The 23,501-nt window shown below is 48.7% G+C and overlaps 1 protein-coding gene across 2 annotated transcripts in view; it reads right to left on the reverse strand.

Moving 5' to 3' along the window:
- The window catches only part of LOC126542828 (high affinity cAMP-specific and IBMX-insensitive 3',5'-cyclic phosphodiesterase 8B-like), a 386,400-nt gene that overhangs the window by 120,151 nt on the left and 242,748 nt on the right, over positions 1-23,501 (reverse strand). The window lies entirely within an intron of this gene.

Consider the following 23,501-nt stretch of genomic DNA (forward strand, 5'->3'; position numbering starts at 1 on the left):
GTAAAGCAGTTGGTATTACAGATATGATTGCAATTTTTTCACCGAAAAAGATGTCAGATACACGAACATCTCTCTCTCTCTCTCTCTCTATCGGTCTTTATTTTTTTCCGAGTGCTCACTCTCGCTGATAACTCCGTGTGCGAAGCCTTATTTTCCAACTGAGAGATGGTGACACAGCCGACTTGTTTTTGTTGGTCAACTAACTCCACATCAGAATCCGGCTTTCTCTCGTTTAAGCGAATCACTTCGATATAGAAGCTCAGAGCCGCTAGGTACACGAAATTAGCAAGAGCAGGTAATATAGGCAGCCACACACAGTTCCAAAAATTGGCTCTATCAATACCGTGTTCATTCATCCGATCACCTCACTCGTGCAAGATGACAGCAGGCCGCACGGAACAAAACACTAAAGGCTCTTCGCGTACAACTGCGACTGAAAACTTGCAATGGTAGCTTCAGGTTTCTGCTGTTGACGGAGCCGCTGACGTACACTCGTGAGCCAAAGTATACGGAACAGGGATTGCGCCATAAAACTAATTACCTTCTCTGTCTGTGAATGCAACTTGAAATGAAAGACTGCAGTCCAAACTTGGCATTACGAATTTCCAGTGCACTCGCCAGTGCACTCGCGACGGCTTCCTGCGATATATCGGTGCAAACTTTTGCGTCGTTTAAGGTATTTCTTATTTGTGATTGGAGATTTGACACGCAAGATGCTACACGCAAGATGAGACCGAACCAGTGCCGACAAAAGTATAACCTGATATCGTGAGTAAAAACTTGTGTGATGAGAAATCTTGGAAACGCACGTTGTACAACACACAAGAATCTTCCGACAAGAAGCTTCGAGCATCGATGTGGACAGTAAGCTTAGCCTGCAATTGTAAGTAAGCTAGCGCCACTACTTGATGACGTTGAAGCAAGGCGAACCTGCCATTTAAAAGCCACAAACGATTTATAAACGCCACGTTTGTGCGTGAGTGCGTACATAAAAGGAAAAGCCCGGTACATATTTCGTGCTCCTTGCGGCTACAAATGTCAAGTGCACAGAGAAGCTGTTTGTAAATACTCTAGACCGCCGTCTCTGCTCGGCAGAGGATCTTCCGAGCTGGCCGCCGTTTTGTACGGGCCCCGACTGTATTGATCCGGCGAGCCAGTAGATGGGTTTACGCGTGTCCCGCGATACGACGCTGTAGGAGCTTTTACGACTCGCCAGCGACTTCTCGAGCGCTGCTTGGCATGCGTTAGCGAATTCTGCTCAACACATCTCAAGTTCCAGCACGTTAAAACGCGCCCAGGGACTTGAGGTACAACGTGCTGCTCGGACTGCGTGAAGGCGAAACTTATCGAGCAGAAGGAAGTGGCGCGCCTAGGTTAAAATCTGATTAGCTAGTCGTATACACTTCCACTCTAAAGGGTCATAAATGTCTATCCGGGTAAGTTCACGCGTAAGACCTCTTTATCACGCGTCAGATCTCTCTTCGAGCCTGGTATAACCGGCCTGCTAAAGACTGCAGTACCACCGCTTCTGGTAAACAAGGACTTTCTCACCAGAGCTGCAACAGTGGAACTGTTTATGAGGCGCGTCGTGCTTACCAGCGTTGGAGCACCAGCCTGAATTTCTTAGACCACCATAGCGCCGGCTTATTCTTCGTAATTTTGGGCGTTAAGCACCGTTCTCGCACACAAATTCTAGCTGTCGCTTTTTGAGTTGGAGCAAGATGACTTATACACGCATTTAGGACAAACGTATTCACGCGGATCGTACGGCGTTTAAAAGGTGTGGTCGTAGCTGTGTTTACAGTGCATCATGACCGTAACTCTTGTTCCTGACGTCGCCCCCGCACCTTTTCAATTATTTCTCACGTTTTCGTCAGGGAAGTGGCAAAGTCGATCAAAATACTCTTATCCGTCCATAAACCCTGAAAATAAAACGAATATGCCATGACATATAAAGCACAGCGCAAATCACTACTAGGATACAATTGGCACCCGGCCATAGCGGCATTGCAAGGAACGAAAATGTATATATCGCGGCGTCCGAGATATACTTTAACTCCCCTGCCACGATGAACCACTCTATTGAAAACGAACATTCAAGAAATACAAGTGGACACCGAACTCACGACACGCTAGCACCGCACCAAAGATGAAGTGGTCAGGATTGTATACCTGCCAAACCAAATCAGCCACCTACCAACCTTTACCCAGATCGCGCGCAGTGTTGGTATATAAAGCAAGGGCCAAACTAGCACTGACTCCATCAGACGCTAGAGAGCGTACAGAAGATGGGCCGAATTCAGACCGACTGCGCCCTCACCACCACATCAATTTTACTTAACGTGTGTGCAAGACGGACAACGGACAAGTAAACCGCATCTGAATTAGGCAGCGTTCAGTCAACGCTGACCAACGGGACAAACACCGAGGCTCGGTGTCGAGCCTCGGAGATTGGTTAAAGGGAAGCTGAAGAGTCTGTCGAATTCATTAAGACGCTCATATACGGATGCGGGACCTTATAAACCATGCATGTAAAATTTTGGGCGGGATTTTTCACTTAGGAACGACGTAATCGCCGGTTAAAATTGCGCTGTCGCTCCGCCCCCCGTCGAGCGCCGCGCGCTCCTGCTGACGCTGACGATGCGAGCGGAGACCGGAAACCGCGGCGTAGTGACGCCAGCACTGGTGGTGGTGATAACTTTATTGTACACAGGGGAGTTGCGGACACGCAGGTCCTTGGGCCCCCGCACGGCCCCACTGCACTCAAACGTTCATGTCCCGGAGGCTCATGACGCTGGCAGCCTGGCCTGTGGCGATGGCTTGCTTGGCCGGGTCCTCGGAGCGCAGTAGGGTCTCCCAAGCCTCCCAAGAAGTAGGGTGCTCCAGGCCCCGCGGGGGAGGATCCGCGAGCAAAATTTAGTATCGCAGTTTTAGAGTCCGATAATATGTACCGGGCCTCCGTGCGCGTAATAGCTAGGGCAATGGCGGCCTCTTCAGCCTCCTCCAAAGTGGCAGTTGGGGATATGTGAAGGGTGATAATCGGTTGTAGGGAGGGGTTTGTGATGGCAACAACCGCGTCCTCACCTGTGCATGCGGCATCCACCCCCACAGCATCCGGTTTCATGCCATAGTGTTTGTGGAGCGCCCATGCGCGAGCTCTGCGGCGGGGTTCATGGTAGGTAGGGTGCATGTTTTTAGGGAGAGGTTTAATAAGAAGTTCGCGGTGAATGTGGTGGGGGACCTGGAGCTGTGTGGGATCCGTGGCTGGTATCCTGATACCGAGGGTGTGTAGGATGTGTCTGCCGGTGGTGGTTCTCCCGAGACGTATGTATTGTATCTGTCGGTGGGCCTCAATAAGCTAACCTATCGTGTATTGTAGGCCTAGCTGGAGGAGTTTTTCGGTGGAGGTATTTAGGGCATAATTTGCCTCGCTCGAGCCTGCATTCCTTTGTTTGTGTGTATGTAGAGTGGTAGTTGACGTGCGTAGCATCAATTGAAGTGGTGGGCCGATCATGCCGGCGTTCTGTGCAGCCTACAGTTGCGCCAGCGGCCGCGACGATGTTCCATTACTTCCCGCAAGACAAGAAGCTCGCAGCTAAGGGGGAGGTTGCTGTGAATCGAGAGAATTTCAAGCGCTCAAGAACAACAGTGCTGTGCTCTAACCACTTCCGTGACGACGATTACTACCAGAGTTATCCATAATGCGTGAATGAGTGAGAGTACGACTTTCTGCTAGCAGGCTTTCTAAACACCCGCCGTGGTTGCTCAGTGGCTATGGTGTTGGGCTGCTGAGCATGAGGTCGCGGGATCGAATCCCGGCCACGGCGGCCGCATTTCGATGGGGGCGAAATGCGAAAACACCCGTGTACTTAGATTTAGGTGCACGTTAAAGAACCCCAGGTGGTCGAAATTTCCGGAGTCCTCTACTACGGCGTGCCTCATAATCAAAAAGTGGTTTTGGCACGTAAAACCCCATAATGTAATTTTTTTAGGCTTTCTAAACGCAGCGCGAAAAGGTCGGGGCAACGAACGCACAAAACCGGGAGGGGTCCGGGCGGACGAATGGTAACTGGTCTTGGAAGACCTTATGAATACACGAACTCGTCCAAACCTGGATTTTGATTTATTGCTAGCTCCTTCGTGTTAGCACGCTGAACGGAAGGTACATGTTCATCTCCCACCCTTTACGCAGGTTTCGTCGCAAACCGCCGTTAATTTTCTATTCGCACGTGTGTTGTGAAACAGCCAACATACAGCTACCATAATGCAGTGCAAGTGTAAAGTTTTCATGTGTTTGAAAGCCGGCGCACGCCAGGACGCTGCGCTCCCCCTCGCGCACAGAGAGAAACAGGCTGTCTCACGTAGCCGACGGAATTCGCCGCCTTTACGGCTCCGGTCACGAGTAGCGTGTGGATGGCGCGCTGATGAAGGCCACTACACGTGCTACAAGAGCCGGAAAACTTTTACCGCATGTAAACCGTCTGTGTAGATTGCCGACAGCTTTGGGGCAGCGCACAAACGCCGACGATCGCATCCCTCCTTACGTTCCACGAGGAGGCATGCAGGAACATAACAGTACAGTTGTTTGCCCGGAAAAGAACTCACTGGATCGCTGAATACAGCTTTGCAAAAAACATACTCACCAAAGAACATTTCTAACACGAGGAGATGCTAACACTTCGCTTTCGTTCGCGTCGAAAGTACTGTTTGCTACCAGCATCTTTTGCTTCTTGGAGAAGCCGGATACTTTTACATGTAGGGAGCAACGTCGAACTCCTCAGAGAAACGCAAGCTCTCGAAATTTACCATTACCGTCTCATCAAACCACAGCGCCAAACCACCTTGCACCGTGCTTCATGTGTGGCGGCAGCGGCCGGTCCTGACGAACACCAATGTTGACCTCACGAGGCGCCCGACCAATCACAGGCGGAAACGAGGCGCGTGAGCTGCCCGAGTCTGCTGCCGCACTTTTCGTCGATATAAAATCTGTTTGCGCTTTCTTTCGCTCAATTTCGATGTGATATTCGAATTCGGAGGGTTGAAAACCATTACGTACAGCTCTTCACTCATTTTTTCTGGAAAACTCTTCAGCTTCCCTTTCAGGTCAAGGACGAAGGCGTGGAGTGCCTGTTTGGCGTTCCAAACATAACCAGGCCAGATAGCCTGCTCAGGATTATTTAGTTTGTATCATCCTTAAATTGACAGCAAGTGCTGTAAAAAAAATAACACCTTAGGTCACAATTTGCAGATTTGTGTGCGCGACTTGATTTTGCCAGCTGTACCTAGTGCAGGCAAGGAGAAAACACGGAAATCGAACTGTGGGTAAATTGAATTCCCTGCATATTCGATGTGGCATCGATTTCACTTCAATGTGCCCCGAGTGTTCATACACATGCGCACGTTGTCGATGGCAGTGGCATGTTTGAAGTGTTCGATGTGCCGCGTTCCTTCAGCAATAGCGAAAGCATCGGTATAACTTTACTTTCGCGTAATGAATGAAGCCAAAAAATACAATTCTGCATACGCCTTAGGACGGTGACTAAATACTTTTTATGCGAGAACGTGACATAACTGGCCATCCAGCAAATCTAGATTGAATAGCTATGTAAGTATGAGGACGCAGTAGAAGATGCACAAAGCTTGATGTGTGGGGATAATCGACTTTCACGCTTCCCTTGATGTTGTTTTCCCCGCATGCCTCCCGCGTCTGCGTCAACATGCCGCCAACGACACCCCTGAATGCTCCCTAACCTTACGCCTCCCCAACACCCTTCCATGCCCCTCTTTTTCTTTTCTTTTTATTTTCTCTTTGTGCCCCGGGTTTTTTTTCTCTTTTTCTGTCTTTTGTTTTCTGCCCGCCTTCCCACTCTCCCGCTCTTGCCCCCTCGTCTTGGGAATCACGCTCACAGACATCAGGCGACAACGCTCATTCTCTTTGAAGTCTCTCCCTTTACAACCAGCCGCCACCGACAACAACCGCCCGAGACGGCACTGTACTAACCCTTTAAAGATAGCATGTCGAGGATGACGCGGCCGTCTTTGACGGAAATAGGTCCTCTTATCGAAACGTTGGCCAGCCTTTCTGAGGCACCTTATCCCTCTTTATAACCTTTGTACCACAATGTTTCGGAGGAGTACGTAGTGATTTAAGGTTGGGGTGATGCGGGGCTGCTCAACTCTCACGGGTTCCCTGTCGTTGTTTTCTCCGCATGGCTCTCGCGTCTCCTGTAATCTGGCTTCTCCCCGTAGCTAAGCGCCGGTGGCGGTCGGTGTGGTTGCAGCATATTACGAGAGACGGCGCAAATGTTGCGCTGCTAACGCCCCCTAACGGCGGGGTTAATCGGGCGCGATAGGGAGTAGGCTCCTCCTGTGGCTTGGGGTTGCTAGATACGGGACCTTTTCCTGAGCCTTCTTCGAGTTCACCAGACCATATCGAATCGCGCCACACCTAAGTAAGGAACGCAGAAGCAGATCTACCCCGTTCCCGAGGCGCGGCACGTACAAACGAGTTGGCGTCCCCTACCTCGTGCGCCGCAGGTGCAGCTATTCACTGCTTGACTCTTCCCGAAAGTGTAGCGGGAGCCTGGCACGGTTCCAGGTAACGCAGGGCCCGAGCAAAGCTGCTTTGTAGCACTGAAACGTCGCCCCCTTCCACCTATTGTGACGGCGCTGAGTCAGCAAGGCAATACCGCAGAGAGAAGTAAGCACTCGGACAATTGGGGCCCAAGAAGCGACCCTCGGCGCCGGGTGTGACACAATCGCACGGGCGCCTACCATTGGCCGAAAATGGCGTCACCTGAGCGGGCTCGCCGATTGGCCGAACGTGACGTGACTTCGATACACCGTAGGGCTTAAAAGACACAGACCAGGAGCAGCAAGGGAGCATTCCTTCATTCATCTGTTTCCAGCTTCTTGCCACGGGCCGCAGCGTCCGAGTTGCTGTCGGCCTGTAATGAATTTATGACTGTTAATTTCTTTCTACTCTCACTGTAAATAATGTAAATAAACCTCCAGTTTTCATCTCAAAGTCCTCCTCAACCTCGGCCAACTCCTGCACCCAACGGCAAGGTCCAAAAATCTGGGGGACAGCAATTGGGATTGTCCTCCACATCCAACAACTGGATGCCAGCGGTGAGATCGTCCTCAACTCTAACAAATGGTGGCAGCGCTAGGGATGAACCTTCGTCAAGAGAGATCCAACAGCTGGTGGCAGCGCTACGGATGAACCTTCATCGAGAGAAATCCTGAGGAACCCGCAACAGCGAAAAAGAGCCTTCGTTCAAAAGGAGTCCCGAGGAACTTGGAAAAGCAAAGAAGAGAGAGCCTTCGTCCAAAGTAGTCCTGAGGAACTGGGAACAGCGAACAAGAGCGAGCCTTCGACCCAGAGAGTGCTGATGAACCGGGAACAGCGGACCAATGAACCAGATGGCAGGGTGCTGCAACAATAAGAGAGCGCGTGGTATTTTTCCTTTTGATTCGCCACACTTCAAATGTTGTGTGTTTATTTTGAGAGTTCTAGGAATCGGGAATTTGTTGCATATTGTGTGTTTGCACAAATTAATTAAGAAAACCAGTTCTAACCACCAGTCGGGGCAGCTGCCATGGATCTTAGAAGGTTGACGAGGTTAGACTTGTTATTGGTGTGCGACGATTTGGGAGGTGAGGCGGACGAACAGATGAAAAAGCCAGCTATCATAAAGGCGATTTAAGATAGTGGCAATGATGATGAAAGCATTGAGATTGCTTGGGAGGTGATACAAGAACCACGGGAGCGTGAGCGTCGTGAACGTGAGCGTGAGCGTCGTGAATGTAAGAGTGAGCGTAAGCGTCAAGAACGCGAGAATGAACGGAAGCGTGAGCTTAAAGAACTTACTCTTAGGTGTGAGCGTCAAGAACGTCAGCGTGAGCGTCAAGAACGTGAGAATGAACGTGAGTATCAAGAACGTAAGCGTGAGCGTCAAGAACGTGAGAATGAATGTGAGTATCAAGAACGTAAGCGTGAGCGTGAGCAAAAGTATGAGAGAGAGAAGGCAGCATTGATCAAACAGCTACAATATTTTGAGCAGTTAAAGGCACAGAGACAACGGCTGTCTGAAAATTCTGTAGGTAGTACGGAACAAAAGAATGAGGAAGTATCTAGCGGATTTTCACCAAAAGCCGACGAGAAAAGTAGTGCCTGTGAGATTAGCGGCCCATTCATAGGCGAACGGAAAGGGCTAGCTGCTAACGATGCCGTAGTGGCAACAGAGGCCCTTAAAGGCCGTAGTGAGAGCGACGAGGTGCTGTGCCAACAGAGGACTGTAGAGACAGCTAGGCCAGCTGCGAACAAATTGACACAGTTACCGCGCGTGTGCGTCGCTTGTAATGTTAGCGAGGTTGCTAACGAGGTAGAGTGTTCTGCTGACCCGACAGACGCGAGCACCCATGTCGAGTCAGGTCTGCGTGCGGAAGTGCAGTGCGAGCTGGACGATGCAGTTGAGGGTAGTTCGCAGGATTGCGAGCTCCGCAACTCAAGGGAAGACCACTGCATTGTTCAGGGATCGGTGCGGCTCTCCGCCAGTCTAGGTAGCCAAGAGAAGGATGATTTAGTTAAAGATCATTCAGACTGTGCGGGTAAGAGACCGATCCGGGCCGACGAAATGTGTACCGGCCAGCACGAGGCGCGAGAAGGCGACATTAAAGAGAGTTCGAGGAAAAAGCGCCGTAGAAAGAAGCGCGTTAAAGATCGGAATGCGGGGGCTAATGCAGCGCAGCCAAAGACGGCGAAAGACGCAAAAAGCCAGGGCGCAAGGAAAAGAAAGGTGCGGTCGTCGTTGACGATGTTGACGCATCAAAGACGTTCGAGCCACAGGTCAAAAAGAGACCGAGAAGCATGTTCTGCACGGACGCGGACAAAGGGCACGGGGCAGTTATGTTCCTTGTAGGTCCGTCGTTCTTTTCGAAGTTCAGCGTGTAGTACAAAGAAGCGCAAGGTGGCAAGACGAGACGAGGTGGTAGGGAGTCGCGACGCGGTGAGTCGAGTTCGTGATGAAAGAGGGGCGCCAGGACGCAAATTGGCAGGAGACTGTAACGTCTTGGAGGAGCTGATAGTGAGTCAGCGCTTTTGTTGTTCCTGGATAGCCCGTGTAGCTTTCGAACCGCGACCACCTCGAGTACGGCTCAAAAGTATGAGTCAGTCGTAAGCGTTTGAAACGGGAGGCCAAGAGAGCTTCCGCAGAAAGAAAGCGTGTTGTGTTGGTTTTTTTTGAACATTTTGAAAATTTTCGCGAATTGAGACTAATTTCTTTCGATATTTAAGGTATGAGCTTTGTTTGTGTTGTTGTTCGAGAAGCTCCGAGATTGGAAAGATGCGTTTTATGTAAACATGTAGTCTCGCGAGGTGTTCATTAATGAGTAGATAGGCGTTCTTTTTTTTGTGTGTGTGATTAACCTGAGTGTCAAGGTTATCGGTGAGAGGCCTATGGTAACGCGTGTATGTATTAGTTAACCTTTTTTTTAAAGTGTTTTTTTATTTTCTAAGGTTAAGCGCGTAGGTTTTCAGTAAGTGCTTAATTTGCACCGAGAAGAGCTCTTAGTTCCATTAGCGCGTGTCCTGTGCGGACGGAAGGAAGCAGATTTATGACTGGGTTGCTCGTGTGTGTTTAGGGCGGCCGTGTTTTCACTTATTTAGTTAGCGTGCATGGAACTAGTTATGAAAAGACGCAATTTTAAGGGTTCTGCGAAGTGCGTAAGTCCCGCAAGTTTAAGTGTTCGTTTAAGTTACGTGTCCTGTAGGGACTAAAGGAAGAACCGTGAGTAAGCATAATGAAACGTTTGCCTACGACGCAAGTACGTGTTCGGGATAGGGACCACAAAGCTAGCGCGATTGCGATTGTGTACATGTAGAGTTGACCGGACTGTTCAGTGGCCCCAATACGTGCGATAAGTACGCCACTGCGATAGGTTGGAAACATGCTGTTCGTGTAGTTAGGCCACTAAAGTTATGTTCGGCTGTTTTCATTTTTTGTTTGCAACGACAACGGCCCTTTGTTTTGCAACAACAATGTCACTCTGGCCTTGTCGGCATTCGGGGAGAAATGGATAGCAGTTTAGAAAGGTGGTTGGAACTGCTTTATCAAAATTTGGGGAAAGAAAAGATCAGGGTTCATTTTGACTTAGTAATAGCCTGGCGAGTCAAGGGTGAAGGGCCTGCGCTTACACGTGGTGCAGCGATGTGTTGTTTTGTTTGTTTGACGTACGTTCTCCAGGGCCCAGGATCCCGAAGTTCGTCAAAGGAGGCTCGACACCAGTACCCTGCAGGTTCTTTCAGCGTTCCTCATGGCCAGCGAATTGATTTCACCAGCCATTCCAAACTTCCGGCGCGAGGAGGAGCTGTTAGATACGGGACCTTTTCCTGAGCCTCCTTCGAATTCACCAGACCACATCGAATCGCGCCACACCTAAGTAAGGAACGCAGAAGCAGATCTACCCCGTTCCCGAGGCGCGGCACGTGCAAACGAGTTGGCGTCCCCCACCTCGTGCATCGCAGGTGGAGCTATTCACTGCTTGACTCTTCCCGAAAGTGTAGCGGGAGCCTGGCACGGTTCCAGGTAACGCAGGGCCCGAGCAAAGCTGCTTTGTAGCACTGAAACGTCGCCCCCTTCCGCCTATTGTGACGGCGCTTGTAAGTCAGCAAGGCAATACCACAGAGAGAAGTAAGCACTCGGACAATTGGGGCCCAAGGAGCGACCCTCGGCGCCGGGTGTGACACAATCGCACGGGCGCCTACCATTGGCCGAAAATGGCGTCACCTGAGCGGGCTCGCCGATTGGCCGAACGTGACGTGACTTCGATACACCGTAGGGCTTAAAAGACACAGACCGGGAGCAGCAAGGGAGCATTCCTTCATTCATCTGTTTCGAGCTTCTTGCCACGGGCCGCAGCGTCCGAGTTGCTGCCGGCCCGTAATGAATTTATGACTGCTAATTTCTTTGTACTCTCACTGTAAATAATGTAAATAAACCTCCAGTTTTCATCCCGACGTCCTCCTCAACCTCGGCCAACTCCCGCGCTCAACTTCAAGGTCGCAATATCTGGGGGACAGCAATTGGGATTGTCCTCCAGATCCAACAGGCTTAATGAGCGAAGCGGACGCTCCGCGCGTGCAACGACCCGCTTCGCGGGGCCGTCCTGTGGAAGGCCTAGGAGCGGGACACTGGAATGGACGAACGCTACCGTTCCAACGCACTACCGTTCGCGTGACAGTACACGGGAATGATTAAGCATTGGTGTCCAGCATGGCGCGAAAATATTCGCTCGTTATCCGGTCGCGGTGAGTCGGACTTCCTAGATTTGTCACGCGCCCATCGGCAGGTTCTGTGGGTAGCAATTCGACTAGCAGGCATTAGTGCATTAAAAGTGAAATAAATGCTGTTGTGTTTGTTTGAACTACTGTGTTGTTCCTTTGTCCCGAGAGCACGTGTGAGCCCCCACAGGTGTTACCACCTCGAATTTCTTTCAATGGAATCTGCAGCGCCAAGTGGTAAAGTTCGGTAACTTTGGCACATTTATCAACATTGTAATGTAATTAGCGACTGAAGAGAACAAGTTACCTACGCTTTCAACTTTAATCTTTCACGTCTTTTGCATATCCAAAAGCCACTGTAAGCGTGAGTTTCATTCGGCTTTGGTGCATACACTTTCGGAGAGTGAAGCGAAATTTCCATCTTAAGAGGAAGCTTTAGCTCGAGTGCTCCTATCTAAATACATGTAAAAGGAGAATTCGTTTTTCTCGGCAACCACTGCATCAAATTTGACGAAGTTTGTTTCATTTAAAAGACAAACTTAAAATCTAGTGACTGTTGGTTTCGAATTTTTGAGTTAGGTCGTCAATTTTTTATTAAAAATTGGCAAAAATCAAAGTTTTTCAATAAACGAAACTATCAAGTTTACAACTCTGTAACTGAACCACTATAAATGATAATGCAATTCTGTGAATTGCATAGAATAGTACATCTAAAGCGGACAAAATTGATTGAAAATTGAAATTGAAAAAAAAATAATAATAGGGAAATACAACTTTTGCAAAACCGTTGTAACCAACGTAACAAATTGACGTAAGATGTAGAATGACATATTGAATTTGTCCGCTTTGAATGATCTAATGGATGCCGTTTACAGAACCGCGATATCAGTTCTTTATGCAGAGCTATGAATTTGTAAACTTCTTGCTTCGATTTTTTTCAAACGGTCAAATATTTGAAAGTTGTTTTAAGAAAATTCAAGCCCTAAATCAAAATTCCGCTTCCAACAGTCACTAGAATTTAACTTTCTCTTTCAAATGCAACAAATTTCATCAAAATCGGTCCAAGGGTTATCTCATAAATACGTTTTTGCGTTTTACATGTATTTGAATAGGCCGCGTCGGAGTTGGGCCCGAGCTAAAGCTTCCTCTTAAGCATCACCACTAGAAATAAGCACCGGTGGGCAGTAGCAACCTCAAACATATAATATAGTGCTGTTATCTTTATACGTATTCGTATCAGAGTCGTCGCCCGATGGGAATTCTCCTTGGCAAACCTAAAGATAGCTCTTCAAGCCGGCTCCCGAAAACAGTATAGTGCTGTACAGCTTGCCTCAGCAAAAAAACATTCCGTATTTAACACGATCTTGCTGCACGATTCTGATGGAACTCAGTATCTGGCTACGCACCGCGCTGGATGACCCGGCGGCGAAGCTTGCGTAGCGTGATCAACCAATCCCGTGTATATAGACGCACTATTAAGAGAACGCCTCAGGGCCTCGCGACAATGAAGGCAGAGGTGGAAATACGAGGGAGTTGTTTCGTGTTGGACTGAACTATCGATGGAACGATGGAACGAGCTATCTGCCCCAATTGTCACGAATGCCCACGGAACGGTGCTGGAAAGATTCGCGCGTTTGACAGGCCAACTTCTCGCGCCACACAGTCAAGCGCCTAACTGTCATGGCGCTTTGTCTGCATTATGTTCGCTCGCGTGTTCTGCATTTACGAAGTCAACAGCCGCTTTTTTTTTTTCTGCTCATTTTCTCGCATCACTATTCTTTAGACACCGAAATAGCAAATTGTAGCCCTATATAGCAGAGGCAAATGTATCTAGCGCTCAGTCTGGAAAAGGCAAATGAGCACGAATGCCCATTGGTATTTGACGCCTACTAACACCTTTAAAAAATTAAATTATGGGATTTCACGTGCCAAAACCACGATCTGATTATGAGGAACGCCGTAGTTGGGGACTCCGGAAATTCGAGCCACCTGGTGTTCTTTAACGCGCACTAAAATCTAGGTACACGGGTGTTTTCGCATTTCGCCCCCATCGAAATGTGGCCGCCGTGGTCGGGATTCGATCCCGCGGCTTCGTGCTTAGCAGCCCAGCGCCACAGCCACTAAGCAACCACGGCGGGTAACGAACTGACAGTGAGATTTGTGTCTCACGCATGCTGTAGCGTGTGCTAGTGCGCACGCAAATGTGTATGTGACTGACGTAACGATGCATTGCACACTCCAACGTCCCTCCTTCCCCCTCCCCCCCCCCCCCCGAAATATATAGTATCCGGGGGTTTAAAATCCTAAGACAGCGCACGGGCTATGAGAAATGCTGTATAGTGGGGGGCTCCGTATTAATTCCCACAACCCGGGGATTCTTTAACGCACACCCAAATCCCAGTGCACGAGAGCTTCCGTCTTCATTATGAACGCGGCCGCGGAGGATGAGAATCGAACCTATGACCTTGTGTTCAGCAGCCCAATGCCGCAGCCACTGAGCCACCACGGCAGCGGGCGTGCTGTAAAAGAAAGTAATAGCGAATGGTGAACGAAGGCAACTTGTGAGCATTGATGCATTCAAGAGTTGGAACGCGAGAGACACGCGCTTAAAACCGCTTGTATGCCAAAGGTTATGAGGCCAGATAAAAACAGAAAACCAAATTCGCAAAGTATTTTGCTCGTAAGAAATGGGCCATTGGCCGGCCATGCTCGCTAATGTCTCTAGTCACGGTTAACCGGCGCCTGTTCTTACGAACTACCGTCCGTATTTCCAAAAAGCTCTTACACTAGAATTCTTCGTGCGAGCAAATTCACGCCAATCCTGATGCTAAACAGCGATTAGCGAAGGCGGCCGAAAAGAACAAAAAGCTCTGTGAGTTGGTCCCTACTTTAGTATACGGACCGCTTCATGAATACGCGACCTGGGTCAGCATTGAGAAAACGCCTGATATATGTGCGCTTTGTAATTGGTTCTGGCGCGAACGCCGTCTGACAATTAAAGCAATAGTGAAGGCGCCATTGAATTCGAATGGAACTTATGTAAGAGAGGCTTTGTGAATACGTATTTCCAAACCAGCTGCTATCCTAGATCCGTTCTTAAGAAGAGGCACCGGCCGCTCGCGGCAGAGAGCTCTTTAGCGATGGCGGCCGGCGAACGGAAAATAGCATTGACACGAACAAAAAGCTTTGTGAGCTAGGCCACGCTGATTCTTATCTGTTCTTCATGGGTCGACGTATTCGCAATCATCTCTTCGACTGCAACTATAGACGCGCATCTGTTATAGAGAAACGTTTTCACGTAGGGGCAGGCAGCTTTGTGAATACGGGTTGTGATTTATTGTTGCGCCGTTGCTTTGCTGCGTCCACCTGGAAGTGAAAGCCAGAAGGAGGATGCTATAATTAAGTCCGTAATTAAGTCGACCATGTCCAGTTGACACGTCATGCTGCTAGCCAACTTGGACTGCTTTGAACCAAATGTACCGTGTTTTTTAAAAACATTTTCAGTCCAATGAACGCATGGAAACGGCTGACTGAGGTCTTCCTATACTGTATCTACCAAGCTCTGGCGTTCGAGAGGGCTAAGAATAACGTCGTTTTCGTTCTCCATAGTTTCGGAGCACCAAAAGTACTACAGAAGGTTTTACTTTATGACCCGGCAGCAGAAAAATAGCTATATTTTACAAAAAAAAAAAAGTTAGAACTTCTCACTAGGTAGTCTATTCACTTAAAGCTTTTCATGTGCGAGCAAAGGAAGTCATGTACGAAGGAGGCGTCCGAACACCTTGAAATCACTTGAAAGGCGCATCGTCTATATATCGCATCCGAAAGGAGGTGTAAGTATGTAAATACTTACAATCAGTGTTTGTTGACGACACCAGTCGCCATTTTCATAATCGGGTTAGAAGGAATTGCATTCACCGCACAAGCTCATGCCGCGTATATGTAGTAAGCGCTTAAGCCTCACGTCTTCTTGCGTGACGTAAAATTAAAGTCGGGCACAGAAAAAACCGCCGACGGACCGTCATAAAAAGTTATTTACTGGGCTACCTGTCCCTCTTGGTCCTGCCACCTAACAAGTGCAGCGATGTTTGCTGTCGCATGACATTGCTCATTGTTGTAGGATTTGGCAGTCGTAGCTGTAGGGAGGACCTTGACTCTTCGTTGGGACTTAGGCGAGCAGGATTTATTTACATTATTTACATTTGAGCATGGGATACATTTACACAGTCTAGCGTGGCTCCCAAATGGAGCACGCAAGACGAAGCATACAGCAAACGAGCACACAGCTCACGAGTACATTGACGAGCACAGAGCACGACGACGAGCACACGCTAGCCACCGACAACAGCTCGTTATATCCACTTCGTATTCCCTAGATCCCTAGGCGAGGCAAAACGTTCGACGCCATCGTAAACCAGCCGCCTCTCCGAGGGACGGTTTACACACACGCACACACAAGTTTCAGTACCCCCTCCGAAGGCAGACGACCTTTGCAGCGCGGCCGCCGTGTTGTCCATTGTCCCGCGTCCCCGTAGCCAGCTGGTCACGCCCCACCCCAGCCGACGCCTCTAAATTCCAGAGCGGACCTCGCACAGTGGCCTCCGCCGCGGTCCATTGTCTAGTGTCTCGAAAAGCGCATGGGGAGGTTCCGCCAATTACCTCCCCTCGAGAACTCCCCTGAGCTGACCCCCGCCGCGTGGCTGCCGGTTGTCCGCAGTTCCCTGAAGTAAGTTCATGGTTGGTTAGCGCAGTCCACGCTGCTTCTCTGAATGGCGCCCCCACCGCGGGTGGATCGAAACACGTGCAGCGGGCTGAACTAACTTGCACGTTGCCACCTCGGCAGGCCATTCCTAACATTATGTGCCGCGAATGAGAAACTTCCAGACGCCACGCTTGGAAGCGCAATCGTCTGTGGTTGCTAACAAAGAAAAAGAAATATTTCATCGCGACATATATAATGTTGTCTGTGCATTACGGGCATGTGCATTACGCTGCGAACTGGCGCTCTTTGGCCATACCTGGCCCTTGCGTCATAAAACACCACACATCAATTACGCTTCAAAAAAGTTTACTTGTACAATTCTTGTGCTTCAAGCTTTGTGCCTATTCTTTTATTCCATTAAATAATTGTTGCATTTCAGCAGCGCAGTGCGGCAGAAGCATTGATGTTTGCCTAAAGCACGCTCAGCGGGAAGCGACGGCATTAGCGAACGTGAGATAACTTGTTCAAAGGCGGCGACAGGTTTGCCGGAGCTACTACACGACTTTGCTCTAGAAAACAACCCACGCTTACGTAGATTTCCCAATTCTATGCTCAAAAGTTATGGTTTGTATAGCTGTGTTTACTACCTGAATAATGGAGACAAGTTTGCCCCGCTAGAACCTGGCAAGGTTTGCAGAGCGAACAATATTTTGCGCCCACGTGTGGAGTGGGAAATGAGAAGAGAAATGAGAAGTTGCAGAGTGCGCCATCCACTGAGACATGCCTTTTTCGGTGGAAATACGTATCGAACTTGTGCATTCATAGCGGCATGCGTCAGTCGCTCGCAGTAATAGCGACAGCGTCTCTTGAAAGCCCTTCGTGCGAGGAATTTGCGAATGTCAGTATGCCGCACGCAGCTTATGGAATCGGGACACGCGGGCGCACGCGGTTGCGCGCAAGACACCTCAAAGGAGAGCCTACTTGAACAGAACGCCGGAGAGGGCGCCGCCATCTCAAAGTCCTTGCAAGCTGCATTCCATTTCACGTATTTCTCTGCGCAGGGGTTCTGTCATGAACTGCGAAATGCTTTCACACGAATCTCGCAGGGAAGGCTGCGAGTATTTTTCCTCAGACTCGCAATTTCAAAATAACAAGCAATAAAATTTTGATGAAGAGAGAGGAAGCAAACCACCTGCATACGTGGGCAGTTATTTTGTCACTTACTGTGAAATTGGATAACCTACGTTATACGCTGCATCAAAAAAGAAGAAACTCGGCATTATTTTGCGTTCTTTGCAAAAGGCTGAAAGCAAAGAATGCCTTTCACGTAACCATGAACACAGGTACCTCATCTCTCGTCTTCCTGTATTTACGTCTTCTAGTGCGCGGCAAGTTTGTCGGCACATAATTGCACCCTTAGCGGGGTATACTAAACCGTCATAATTGCTTTATTTTTCCTACTCTAGCGGTCACTCCTTTACCGTGGATCGCAATCATTGCCATCGTAGCCGTCGTCACGGCGGGTCTACTCACGGTCACTGAGTTTAGCGACGATAGATTGTTACCTATAACATAGAACTATGGAAGTTCAGGCTACGTGCTAGTAGTCTCTTCTGATTATATCCACAGCGCACAGATGGTTCAAGAAAAGAACACTTCTTGTTACTTTATTTCCTGCGTTCCTGATGTCATCGCAATACCACCTAGCACTCCGCCGCTACGTAATCTTAGTGGAGTCTATAGTCCTTCGAAGGTTGCCTTGCCAACTGCACAATCCGCCCAAGCGTGCATTTGTCACTATAGTGCACTGGCCTCAGAATCGACGCACCGAGGGCTATGTTTCCCGGTTCAATAAATGGCGTAATTTGTTTGTTTTTATTTGGTTCCCGACGACCGATGATGTAGAGTTTAGCGAATTTTGACGCGATATTTGGCAGAGGTTACAAGGATGCCCAACAAAATGAGTTCTGCAGAAACAGGCGGTGAATGGCGATGCTGTTCAGTTTTCAGGTACAGCGAAGCTGTATAAGGCTAGGGTTCCGTGCATTTTTGTTCTCCGTGAACAAAAACTATCATCATCAATGGTTCATACCACCGTAAGCCCTCATAACGCCGTAAGCAAGCAAAAAATGCAATAGCTCATAGTCCCGTAAGACAGAGGCTACAAGAACTCAGCCAAGGGAAGTGAAGAGCGCTTACATTCGTTCTAATCACGCATACAACATACATAACAGCATGTCGAAAACCCTCATGATCAATGGACCAGATCCCCGTAAGCAATGGCTGATACCCCCCTAAGTAAGCAAAAAATGCAATGGCTCGCAGCGCCGTAGGGTGGTTCATGGCTATTCACATTGCGCGGGTTACTTGCGATGACACTACCCCTGTGATAGTTGTCGGTGATTTGAATGTGGATGAGTCAGGACCGAAAAGGGAGTGGTTTACGTGTTTCGTGTTGCAGACATATCGCTTGCGATGCCTCACCGATCCGGCCCAACCAACCACTCAGCGGCGTACGTGCATCGATTTGACATTATCAAAGAATGTGTTTGCAGTTGCGCGTCAAATAATGACCACCGATGAAGACAATAAATATGCGTGCGTACCTTTCGCCAAGATGACCACCCATCAAGACAATACATGAGTTCGTACCTTTGTTCAAAATTCCATGTCACCTCTGTGTCGTGTGCTAAGCAGCTTCGCTGGTCATTCACCTTCACAGAGTGGAATGGCTCATGATTCTTTCTTTGTTCAGACTGCGAAAATTTAGAGAAGCGTCGATGTTTAATGCTTACTATATGGGTATGTGCTATATATTGCATATATATGTATTAGCTTTATCATAATCATGCTGTCATCGATGGCGTCACTAGAGTGCGGGGGGGGGGGGGGGGGGGCGCACCTTTCGGGTACAGCCCGCTGATCGGCGGCTGCACTGTGGTCGCCATTCAGGCCTCCGTTTTCTCCGCGGCTCGTAGCCGAATGCGGTAAACGTCTGCGCCTGGAGCAGCTGAATGGGCTGAAGAAAAATGCTGACGGTACAGTATGCATGGTGCAAGCTTTCAGCCACTTGTATACGTAGAGCGAGACGTAATCACGCCAGCAGCGTCGTAAGAGAAGCGACGCGTACGCATGGCTTAGTTACTTTTCTTAGTGTGATCGTTTTAGAAACGTCCCGCTGGGCTGCATACGATAAACAACAGCATCCAGTTGTAAGGAATTGTAATTATATTATTACGATATCATCGAGCGACGCTCAAGAAACGAGCCGCCGCGAAAACGACGATGAAGTTGGCCGATGCGCTTGGCGCGAGCGAGTGTCGGCCTGGCTCCAGTGTAAATAGCCTGTAAATAGCCGCTTCTGTCTGTGTCTTTCCACACGCAACAATATTTAGCTATTAGTCTTGTTTTCATCATGCAGGCTATTATTTATTTGTCACTTTATTGTATAATATTTTAGCTGCAAACTGTTGGCTCAGAGTTTGCAGTGTTTTATAGCGGCATAACTTGTGGAACGCTTACAAAATGTGACATGCCGAAGTACCATCGTATTGCGTTTTTCTATTTTTACAGAAATAAATGCAGAATGCCAGGCAAAAATATGAGTGGTGCCTTTTCAAATCATTTCGCATTCACTATACAAACAGGGCGTTAAGAAATAGGAGGGAGTGGCGAGGGAAAGAGGCGAGTAAGGGTGCAGGGCGGTGACATGCCGAGTAGCCGTACCGTTGCCGGGAAGTGACGCCGTCAACTGGAATAAAGGGCAGGTATACACACATTCGATTATGATCTAATAGTTCTGCGGAAACCCTATGATTGGCTACGCCTGTTTCTAGAGTCACAACAGATGGTGAATACGCGGATCTGAACGGGGGGTGGGGGGGAGGTTCCTAGAGGCCCCTTTCATTCCCCCTCCCCGACAATACTGAGCGTGCAGTGATGCGTGCTCTTGAGTATGGCGAGATTACAACTCTCTCCCCCCCCCCCCCCCCCCCCCCCCCCCCCTCGTCAACTGCAGTGTCCCTAGGTACCGTCTCTACTTTCGCTGCTTTCTTAACAACTCTTTGTCCACAGCCGACTCTGACGGCCGCTGCCGCGTGATAGTCACACCCTTGAGTAGGCGGGTAAACTCCTCAACTTTTTGACGTAAGGCCCGCTGACAAACACAGCTGTTCCCTCAGACGAAGTTCGCGGGCAGCAATTCAGCTTTAGCAGTTCCGTGGGTTGACGTGTAAAGTACGCGCCTAAGAAAAGTAAGTGTCTGTGACACCATATTACAGGTAAGTTAGGTCCCATTGACACTGCGCAACACGTTTCCCGACAGTTGTCCAACATATTTGTCAACGTACGTTTGACTAATGCCTAGGTCACACTGCGCGACATACTCGGCAACAAACATAATGTTTCTCGGTGTGGTGTGACAGCCTCAGCAACAAAAACGAGTGATAGCGTCGGCCAACGCGTGCACCGCGTTCTAGTCTTTGTGTCGATGTCGAGTTGCGCTACCACGTCCGGCTAAGACGTTGCGTGCCCTCTTTTAACAGAATGGGTGAGAAAGGGGCTTGTTTCTGGATCGAGCCATAAAGATGCGATTTCAGCATTTTGTAGTTTCCTCCACTTTGGTACTTTCGATGCGCATTGTGAAATCAGAAACGCCCATGAGGATGGTCGCCTGCTAAATCGCGTCGCAATCAACATCTCTGCATATGCTGGAGCGGCGAGTTGTGCCAACACTTCACTTGTGGTTATGCTTGAGACTCATACTTTCGCACCTGAAAAAGGAAATTATATGATAGAAAGGATATACAAAAGCCACTTCTCGTAAGACGCGGGAGATCTTCGGAGTTTCTTATTGCACTTGACTTTCTTGTTAGTCATAAGACAAGGTGTTGCCGAACCGTCAGCGTCTGTAAGTTGTCGGTGTTTCTTGTGAACAAGTTTATCAAGATTTATTCGTCTTCGTCGTTCAACGTGACAAAGGCGCCGACAGCAGCACGTTTCTGGTGCTGTTGCGGACAGCGTAGGCAAGCCGTTATATTGCCCGCAGTGAAGTTAGACAGGTGAGCAGAATCTTTCTGTTGTAGAAACCCCTATGCTTGGCTCTACCAAATGATGCACGCAGCACGTAGGGCAACAAGGCATACCCCATTTATGCTACGAAAAAGAAGCTTATCGAGAAATAAAGTTCTTCGGTGTATATTCAAGGTACATCGAGTGGGAAAACAGTTCCTGAACCCCAACTCTTCATTATCACGCAGGAAGACGACCGCAATAATGATTTCTTTATCTGCTTTCCTATAACGCACAAAAAATAAACATCGCTCTTTATATTACGCTTTTAAATCACTTCCTGCTTATTTTCCCGCACATATTTCTTACTAATGTAAAACGATGACAATCGGAATAAAACCTAGCAAAGTGAGCACCCTAACAGTTTGCGAATTTCACCCGCAGTGCTATGTCCGCATTATTAAGAATAATGTATAAGAAATGAAGGTAAAAGCAGAATAACTCTAACCTGTGCGAAACCACCAACTATTACCTTTTAATCTGTGTCCACCGATAGAGTTTAGGTCGTGTTATATAATTTCCTAGACGCCTCGTTGAACACCCCATTTGCGAAATGGTCGGGGCAAACGATAAATAATAAAGCAATTCCTCTAGCGAATCGTTTTTCCACGGTACAGCCTGTCAGCTACGTTCAATGTAAAAACTAATCACCTCATCGTGTGGTCCATTTACCTTTGTCTTTATCGCACGAGCACTATTACATTTCTTCTGCCAAACGTTTTTCGGGCCTATTTGTCTCGAGAAACCCCCGACTATGAAAACGGGAAGCCAGAACTGTACTGCAATAGGCAGCTTTGTCCCTTGTTGAGTCTTAAATTTGTGCGCGAAGTTGATGCTCAGACCATTTTTCCAACTGTGTTTTACAGACAGAAAGCGTGCAGCGAACGCGCCGTTGCCAACCGCTTCTCTCATTTCTGCGGACATGCCGCGCGGTGACCGAGCGCCCCCGCTACTCTCACATGGTTCGGCCGTCTCCTTCGGGTGCTCCCGTTTTCTCGATTCTTCTTCTTCCCGTTAAATTTAGAATACTGATTCGTTTTCCTCCTTTTTCTTTCTTGTGTGTTTCCTTTCTTTCTTGTCTTTATTGAAATGACTGCCGCTATCTCTTACCGTGCTTCTTTTTTCTTTCCTATGTTGCTAACCGCTTGCCAACTATCTTGGAGCGCGCTTCCCTTTGTCCGGGCCCCAACATATTTTTTTGGCAAGTCTCTCTGTGTACTCGCTATCCAGGTAAAACCGTGCTGAGCTATGCAATGTAGGTCGGGCCTTAGCTAAGCAGATAGCCGCCCTGGCGAAACCGCTTATACGATTATACACGCCTGTATAAAGGGTGTTTCACTTCAGCCAAACATTAAATATATACAAATGCCACGTAGTTAGACAGAACTAAGGTAATGTTGTTTGCCGTTAACCGGAGGTGCTCAGATTATTTTTTTTTTGCATTCCGCCTAACTATATAATTAGTTTTAATTAATTAATAATCTTCTCAATTATTATAATTAGATGAAAAGTGTCAATGAGAAAATTGTTGAGAAACATGAGAAACTCCCGATACAACTTTCTGTTGCTCAATATGCGCAACGTAAAAGTGTTTTTCCGAGCGTGAAAGTAGCCCGCGAATACACGCAAAGTGCCTCAAGCGACCAGTCGCGCGGCAATTCATCTCACTCAGTCATTTCACTCGATGACCGCAGAAACTCGCTGTCGAAACGCTGGAATGAGGAAACGCAGCAGCAGCAGCTAGCGAATTGACCTTCGTGCTGCCTCGCTCTTCAACGCATTGAGAACACAGCACACACGAAGCTTTCAGCCCTCCGCGCACATAGACTTTGTACTCATCGCAGTTCACTTTCAATATAGGGCGCACGCGGCCGCGCCATAGGCAGCAGCCACCGGAGTAGAACGCCGCCCAGCCCCACCTCCCGGCGCCTCGCGCGCGACCGAAGATCGCTTTCAAAATAGATGGCCGCGTACCTATTTTGAAAGTGAACTGAGCGGCCGCGCCAAAGGCAGCAGCCACCGGAGTAGAACGCGCGCCCACTTCCTCCCCTTGCGCGCGACGGAAGACGGCGCGCTTCATCCCCATTTTCCTAAAATAACAAGAGCTTGATGGAGAAATCAACCACCCCGTTCCAAAGGGGACGCTCATAACATCCATACATTCCATCCTTCCACCCTTGCGCGCGCGAGATTGAGCTAAAAACCGTCGGATCATCCACGTACGCTTTCACATACAACATACGACGCGCGGCGACGATGTTATCGCCCTTGAAATTTATACGGAAGATCACGGCGGCGGCAGAAATGCGCCTGCAGTGTCCATATAATTGCTATCACAATAAAAAAATAAACAGAGCACCTCATGCAGACGAAAGCGCCACCCTTCTTTCTTCCACGTTACTTTTTTTTTTGCTGTACACACAGCAAAAACAATGAACGCTTACC

This window comes from Dermacentor andersoni, chromosome 2 (genome assembly GCF_023375885.2).
Source record: "Dermacentor andersoni chromosome 2, qqDerAnde1_hic_scaffold, whole genome shotgun sequence".
Lineage (NCBI taxonomy): Eukaryota > Metazoa > Arthropoda > Arachnida > Ixodida > Ixodidae > Dermacentor > Dermacentor andersoni.